Genomic DNA, 9,109 nt, shown 5'->3' on the forward strand with positions numbered 1-9,109 from the left:
TAACAACCTTCCTTCTGAGGAGTGGCTGGTAGGTTTGAACAGCCAGCTTTCTGGTTAGCAGTCAAATGCCTTAAGCACTATGCCACCAGAGCTCCCAACAATTTAATTTAGTCAGTCAATATGCACTGGCCTGCGTATTTTGGCTGAGGCACACTGGGTGTATCAGAGCCCCAGGCACCTGAGATGAGAGCCAGGTTGGCAGGATTCCAGAACTTCAGAGGCTATAATTGTTGCTGGAGTCAATTGTCAGGATGTGGGAGTTAAGCTCCTCCTACAAAAATGTTCTGTGACATTCCAAAAGTCAAAAACGCTGGAAGCAGTTACTGAAAAGACTCTTCTGAACCTCTCTTTCAGATCTGAGGAATTTGGTGTGCTCTCACATGGAAAGAACTCACTTGGATTTGAGTTTGCATTCTTAGTATGAGGGATTTCTCGGTAAGGCAAATCACATCAAAGGACTGCAACCCTCTACCTTGAGCTAGTATGGCATTTCTCAAATACGGCCTCTGATCCAGGGACCACTCAAGTAGTTGAGGGTAGGGTGGATCACTGAGAAATGGTATGCCCTACCTCTCTGAGGCAATCTTCTGACTTGCTAGATAGATTGGGGCACTGAGGATGGATGAGACCAAGATACCATGGGAAGCAATCACAGATAGGTGATAACTTACCTTACAGGAAGTTAACTGGAGCTGGAGTCTTACAATTACCTTTTGCTTAGTACAAACCTTCTCCTGTGTATCTGGGACTAGACCTGGGGGAGAAAAAATCATTATGAGCCACTTAGAATCTATGACAACTGGGGAAATTTTTGATTCATAAGATTCAGCATTACATTGGGTGAATGATGTTTGGTTTGAAAATTAATTCTTGTTTTTGGTGTTTAAAGAAGAGATGACTCTTCATCAATTCAGCTAGAAAAGTAGAGAAAGTGAGTCTGTTCTTAGCTGCCGTCAAGTAGGTTCCAATTCATAGTGACCCTTTGTACAATAGAATGAAACACTGCCTGGTCCTGCACTTTCTTCACAATCATTGCCATGTTTGAGCCCATTGTTGCAGACACTGTGTCAATTCCTCTAATTGATGGTCTTCCTCTTTTTCGCTGACCCTTTACCAAGCATGATGTCCTTTCAGAGACTGGTCTCTCCTAATAACATCTTCAAAGTATGTGAGACTAAATCTTACCATCCTTGCTTCTAAGGAGCATTCTGGCTTCTTCCAAGAAAAATTTGTTCATTCTGCTGGCAGTTCATGGAATATTCAATATTCTTTGCCAACACCATGATTCAAAGGCAACAATTCTTCTTTGGTCTTCCTTATTCATTGTCCAGCTTTTGCTTGCTTGGGTCAGGCCCACCTTAGTTCTCAAAGTGACATCTTTGCTTTTTAACATTTTTAAGAAGTTTTTTGCTGCAGATTTGCCCAATGAAATATGTCCTTTGATTTCTTGACTGCTGCTTCCATAGGCATTGATTGTGGATCCAAGTAAAATGAAATCCTTTGCAACTTCAATCTTTTCTCCATTTATCATGATGTTGATTATTGGTCCAGTTGTGAGGATTTTTGTTTTCTTTATGTTGAGGTATAATCCATACTGAAGGCTCTAGTCTTTGATCTTCATCAGTAAGTGCTTCAAGTCCTCTTTACTTTCATCAAGTAAAGTTGTGTCACCTGCATATTGCAGGTTGTTAAATAGTCTTCCTCCAAAAGGCAGCATCCGTCTTCATATAGTCCAGCTTCTTGGATTATTTGCTCAGCATACAGACTGAATAAGTATGGGGAAAGGATGCAACCCTGATGCACACCTTTCTTGCTTTTAAACCACGTAGTATCTCCTTGTTCTGTTTGAATGACTGACTCTTGGTCTACGTACAAGTTCCACATGAATACAACTAAGTGTTCTGGACATGCCAATTTTTGCAATATTATCCATAATTTTCTAAGATCCACACAGTTGAAAACCTTGCACAGTCGGTACAGGTAAACATCTTCCTGGTATTCTCTGTTTTCAGCAAAAATTCACCAGATGTCAACAATGTTACTCCTCATTCCATGCCCCTTCTAAATCCAGCTTGAATTTCTGGCAGTTCCCTGTTGATGTACTGCTTCAATCATGTTTGAATTATTTTCACCAAAATTTCACTTGGTGTGATATTAATGATATTGTTCACTAATTTCTGCATTCTATTGGATCACCTTTCTCTAGAATGGGCACAAATATAGATCTCTTCCAGTAGGTTGGCCAGGTAGCTGTCTTCCAATTTTTTTTTGCCATAAACGAGTGAGTGCTTCCAGGGTTGTTGGAACAGGACAACAATAGAGTCCTTCGAAATGCAAGCCAGAAAAAAAAATCTCTCTCTTGTAGTCCCTGGAGTTCTTGGAGCTGCAGGCAGCAGTGCAGACAAGTCCAAGAACCACATCAAATACAAGCAATCCCAAAAATGGCACAGAAATGGCATCAAAAACCTAGATCACATTTGTGATTTAGGAGAGCCCATGTGTTACAGAGCAGACTTGTTCCATAGGTTTTTCTTTTTTCATATATAACTTTTTATTGTGATTTTGGTGAAAATTTACAGACAAAATTGGTTTTTCATTAAATAATTCAGACACACACACACACACACACACAAAGAAACCCAGATTACAACAATATTAATGTCTTAATGGGGTGGACCCAAAATTCCTGAGGAGCATGTGCTCTGCCAAGAGGCACAACAAGAAAGGCCTGAAGAAGATATAGGCCAACAATGCCAAGGCCATGGATGCATGTACAGAAGCTATCAATGAAGTCCAGTCCAGGATCCCAAGGGGTGTCAACCACAAGCTAAGTTGACTCCTCTACACTGCCCATACCAAGCTTGGAAGCATGCTTGGGGACACATTGCCAAGGATCTCAGGCTTTGCCAGCCAAGGCAAGCCACAGATTAAGACCCAAGCTCCAACCAAGGCCTTGACTCAAGTTCTGGCTTCAGATCATACTCCGAAATGTGCCCAGACCCCCACAAAGCCTCCAGAGTATAGTGTTCCATCTGCTGACAGAAGGACAGAGGTGACCTCCTTGATTGCTATCTACCTAGGGTTGATGTCCTCCTATGCTATGTGTACAAATAAACCTGAGGCAGGGAATAAAAAAAATGTCGGCCTACTCTGGGCAAAAAATAAATAGCATTGACTCTTCTATCCCATGGAGCAATTGATGTGTTTTAACAGTGTTGCACAACACAAAATTATCCTAAGGACTATCCCTTATTCTGTTTGGATTCAGTGGTTTTGAAAGCAGGAAAAACAAAATTTGCACAGAACCACATCATATGTAAAATTATATTTTGTACATATGTTCAGGGATGGCAGTGGAGGGGATTTGAAAGGTGTTCTGGTTACCTAGTGCTGCTATGACAAGAATATACCACAAATGGGATGGCCTTAACAAACAGGAGTTTATTCTCTTACAGTTTGGAGGTTTAAAGTCCAAGTTCAAAGTGCCAGGCTCTAGGGGCTGGGTGAAAGCCCCTCAACCTTGGGCTATAGCTCTGCTTCCAGCTCCTGGCCCACTGAAGCTAGAGGCTTTTCTTCACTCAGCTGCTGGCTGCTGAGGCTGCCAAGCCCAAGGTTGACAAGTAAAAAGGCCAAACCACACGGCAGGCCATTAATTTAAGTCCATTGTGAGTCCTAAGGTCAGCAGAGCATGCAGTGTCTAAGCATGCCATAAGCTGGAGACCATTTCCCAAGGCTTCTGCTTATACACAGGAAGCAGACCACATTCCCTAAGGCAGCTACTCAGCTGCTCACAGTAGATCCCACCATGGAGTTGATTACCAGTCTCATCATGGGGAATACTACATCCAGCTGCCCAACCACTCAACCAGGCCCAGCCAAGTTAACACACAAACTGAACTACCACAAAAGGGTAAAAACATTTTCTAAGTTTGCAAGTTTATTTATTTAACCCAACAATGAGAATGGTCCTGAGATTGATACCCTAACAATTTGGTATCAAGACTCCATTCAAATAAATATGATGTAGTCCACCAAGGCCCCTAAAGATAATAAAATATACAAATCCATCTGCCACCTGCTATCCAACCTACCTAATTGTGGGATCTATAGATTGATCTCTCTCTGTCTCTGTCTCTCTCTGTCTCTCTTTCTCTGAGAGATCATGGTTCCTCAATATTGTAGGGAGTTGAATGAAGGAAATATTAAGTGGCATAGGCAAGGCATGCTTTTAAATACCTTTCCTGTCACTGAGTTGTATCTAAGTCACACAGTAGGCTAGAGAGCAGTGAGCCAGACACTCTTGACCCCATAAGAATGGAGAAGGCCTGGACCAAGGCAGAGCATAGGAAAAGGAACTGGTCTTCAAATCATGTCCTCAGCAAAGTAGACTCAGTCAAAGGTTTTATTGCTTGGGAAGCTAAAGTAGGAAGAAAGAATGCTGCCTAAGGGACCATGATATTGGTGTGGGCTAAAGAATTTAGCAAAAAAAATAAAAAAGACAATTGTGCTTTTTACTTTCACAATTAGAAAATGTATACAAGATATTGAGGAGGTTACATACTACATGGCTCCATCTAGGATGAGAAAATTATGGGGACAGAAAATGTAAGGTCTGAATGCTACTGCGCTTGAGAAGGTTATAAAACTGAAATATGAATCCTTAAGGGAAGACTGGAAATTGCTCTTTGCTTTTAAGTTAGGAGTTTGGGCAACTTCAAGATCAGATTAGTGTGCCACCTGGTGGAGCCTAGTGGGTTTACCAAGAAAAGCAAATTTGGACCTCTGCAACGTGGGAAGGAGGAGTTGGCATCCGGAACAATAGGCTAACAAACGGCTAACACTACTGAAGAAGACCCATAGAATGGCTGTTGCTCTCCCGAGGCCAGAAATACAATGCATGGGTAAACACACCTAGTGTTACCACTGCCTGGCGTCATAATCACAAATGCTATGACAAGGAACAAGGTTCTACTTCAGCACTGTCCAATATAACTATAACGTGAACCATTTATATCAGTACAATTTTCTATCAGCCACATTAAAAAAAGAAAGAAAGAAAATTAATTTTGGTAATATATCTTATTTAACTCTGTATCTTCAACATGTTATCATTTCAATATGTAATCATATAAAAATTATTAATGAGTGTTTTTACATTCTTTTTTACATACTAAGTCTTTGAAATCCAGTGTATAGTTTATATTTACAGGGTAGCTCACATCAGACTCTAAATTTTCATTGGATATTATTGATCTATTGACCAATGAAATAAATGAAGAATTTACTGCTTTGCTCTGTGTCTAGTTCATCCTCAGTAAATAGCCCTCTGCTTTAGGCTCCTTAAAGGCTGTAATTTGTTTTATGGACACAAGTGAGTTAGAAGGAGGTAAAAAGTAAGCTTCTTCTATAGTTTGGCCTGCCCATGATCCCAAGCTAGATCAAACCACTATCAGATACCCCAAGGTGACAAAGCCATGATGTCTTGAGTAAAATGGAAACAGTTACCATAAGAGAAGCCTGAGACTTGCCCCTTTACCAAAAAAAAAATTAAAAAAACAAAACAAAACACTGAAGTTGAGTCAATTATGACTCATAACAACCACCACTGGATTTTCAAGGCAGTAAATCTTTACCTAAGTAGATTGTCCCATCTTCCCTCCATTGAGCAGATGTTCTTAGTGCACAAAACTTGCTGGACCTGGATCTTGGGGAGGGGACATGCAGACAGGTCTGAGTGGCTCATGGTGTCAGTCAGAAAGTAGCCTGTGCTGTCCAATCTGATTGTATCTTTTGTTCTCCAAGCCAGACTCTCCCTCTCCCATTGCTTTTGTCAATCTTGGGCCATTAGAATGAAGGAGAAAAGTATAAAAAAGATAAGATTTTAAATATAAAATATTATAAGAAAAAGAAAAAGATAGGTTCAGACTAGAGTTAACATCTCAGAAAACAGATTGAGTTAAATGTGTATATAATTTAAAAGTGAAAATAAAGTAAATTTAAATTCAAATAAAAATCCAGTGCCAACTGAATAAGAATTTATGATTGAGTTTAAGAAGTAAAGCTGATGATCTTTGTTTTATCTGTCCTCTAAACACCCAGAAGTTCCATGGGGTGGGGGTGAATTATAGATTGGAAGACTTAATATTGTTAAATATCAACAATACTAATCATGCCATCTATAGAATCAATGCAATCCTGATCAAAATTCCAATGGCTTTCTTTACAGAAATAGAAAAACTAATTCTGAATTTTATATGGAAAGACAAGAGGCCCCAAATAGCTAAAAGTACGTTTCAAGAGAAGAACAAAGTAGGGTTCACACTTCCTGATTTTGAAACATATTATACAGCTAAAGTAATCAAAACAGCCTCGTACTAGTATAACAATAGACATGTACACCAATATAATAAAATTGAGATTCCAGAAATAAACCCACACATCTATGGTCAACTGATTTTTTATAAAGGTGCTAAGTGATAGGGAAAGATGAGTCTCTTCAATAAATTGAATGGGGAGAATTGGATTTCTACATGTAGACAAATGAAACAGGATCCATGTCTCACATCATACACAAAAAAGCAACTCAAAATGGATTAAGGACATAAATGTGCAACTAAAATCATGAAATTCTTGGAAGAACAAGCAGGGACCACGTGAGGCCTAACTTTCAAAAATGCATGTCTAGTATAATAACAAAAACACAAACAGAAAATACAAAATAATAAATGAGACCTCATAAAAGTGAAAAACACTTTTGTTCCTCAAAGGACTTTACAAAAAAAGTGAAAAGACAAGCTGCTGCCTGGCAGAATATCTTCAGAAACCATATATCTGTAAAGAATCTAATAACCAAAATATATAAACTTTGACAACTTAAAAGACAACCTAATCATAAAATGTGCAAAGGACTTGAATAGACATTTGATCGAAGAGGATATTCAAATGGTCCCAAAACACATGAAAAGATGCTTACCGTCATTAGCCAGCAGAGAGATGCAAATCAAAACCACATAAAATACCATGACATACTACCACTAGGATGACTAAGATTTAAAAAAAAAAAAAAAAAGCCAGAAAATAACAAAAGTTGATGAGGAAACCCTTATCCATTGCAAGTAGGAATGCATAATGGTACAGCCACTGTGGAAAACACTGTGTCGTTTCCTCAAAAGACTAAAAATCAAACTACCAAGTGATCCAGCTATTGCACTCCTAGGTATGTACCCAAAAGACCTGAAAGCAGAGACTCAAGAAGAAACTTGTACACCAGTGTTTATTGCAACACTATTTACAATAGCCAAAAGGTAGAAATGACTGAAATGCCCATCAACAGATGAACTGATACGCAAAATGTGCTTCATACATACAGTGGAATACTACTCAGCTAGTAAGAGGGCATGAGCTGACTGTGGAACATCAATTGCTCAAATGCAAGCTCAGATTGAAGCTGAAGAAAATTAAAACAACTCCACAAGAGCCAAAATACAACCTTGATTACATCTCACTTCAACTTGGAGACCATCTGAAGAATAGATTTGACGCAGTGAATACCAACGACTGAAGACCAGATGAGTTGTGGGATGACATCAAGAACATTATACATGAAGAAAGCAAAAGGTCATTAAAAGGACAGGAAAGGCAATCTGCTCCTGTAAATATTACAGCCTAGAAAACCCTAGAAGGCAGTGCTTCTCTGTCACTTGGGGTTGATATGAGTCAAAATTGACTTGACAGCACCTAACTGCAACTACATGTTGCCCATGCTTTAAGCCAGTATGTAAACTAGTTAGAGAGTCCCTAGGTGGTGTGAACCATTAATACACTCACTGCTACAAAAAGTTGGTAGTTCGAGTCCACTCCAGAGGCATCTGGGAAGAATGGCTTGGTGATCTGCTTCCCATAAATCAGCCATTGAAGCCCTATAGAGCACTGTTCTATTCTGATACACACGAGGTTGCTATGAGTTGGAGTTGATGGCAACTGGTTGTTTGGTTTCAGACTAGTTAAGATTCTTTGCCAGGTGGACTGATCCAAACCTTCATACCTGAAGAGTCTGAACTCTTGATGAATTAGCCTAGAATTGTGCTAATATTTTAATTAACTCTTACCACCAGACTTGGCAATATAAGAAGTCACCCTGAAGGGAGGGGTTCTCTTAGATTCTACACATATTCCCCCATACACTCACTTTAGAGGATTTTAGATAGGCATTATTTTTCTGAAGCAGAAGTCCACTCATGTCACCAAGGCCTCAACAAAGCACTCTTCGCTGGATGAAAATCTCTTCACCACTCCGTACAATGCCACAGTGTTGGGGACAGAATCCACATTCTTTTGAAGCTGTATTTGCTTACAAACCTGTTTCCCAGAATCCATTTCTCTTCTAGACAGGGATCAGCTGGTTGCAATAAACACTGACTCAGTTAATTTAAATGAAGACTGGTTTATTGTAGCCATAAAAGAACTGGTGGCCACCCCAACCCCCAAAGCACAAGTGCTGAAATAGGATTTATTGAGTCTTGAGGGCTTCCTGAATTAACACAGAGGGGAGCCATTAAAGGATAATATAGCTTATTTATTATTTTGTTTGCTTCCCAAGCAGAGCAGGAAAGAAACTAGACCTCTTTTCTGCACAATAATGAGACCCACTAACTCTGGGAAAAAGGCTAGACAGCTTTCTAATTGAGGAATATATCCTTTCTCAATATGGGTTTAGATTGCACTCTCTAAAAATTAATGTCTGTTCCTAGGAGTGGTGCATGAGCTATTACAACAATTGTATTAATCAAACGAACTGACATGATTCCTGTTCACACATGTAGAACCATTGAAAAGGAAATTTGGGCAGGAATATCTAAATCTACCACTAACTTCAGACCAAGAGGCTCTTCTTCCTCTGCCTTCCCCCATATAAATAATTCTGCAAGACTTGAGTAGCAATCAGCATTCTTTTCAACCAGGTAGAGTGCTGGGCATCCCTGGATGCCACAAAAAGTTAAGTATTCAGCTAGTAATCAGTAGGTTGGCAGTTCAAATCCTTCCAGAGGTGCCTTGAAAGAAAGACCTAGAGATTTGCTTTCAAAAGGTCACAGCCTATTTTGGTTACCTA

The sequence above is a fragment of the Orycteropus afer genome, unplaced genomic scaffold (genome assembly GCF_000298275.1).
Source record: "Orycteropus afer afer isolate SDZICR_OR568_19922 unplaced genomic scaffold, OryAfe1.0 scaffold00014, whole genome shotgun sequence".
In the NCBI taxonomy this organism is placed as follows: domain Eukaryota; kingdom Metazoa; phylum Chordata; class Mammalia; order Tubulidentata; family Orycteropodidae; genus Orycteropus; species Orycteropus afer.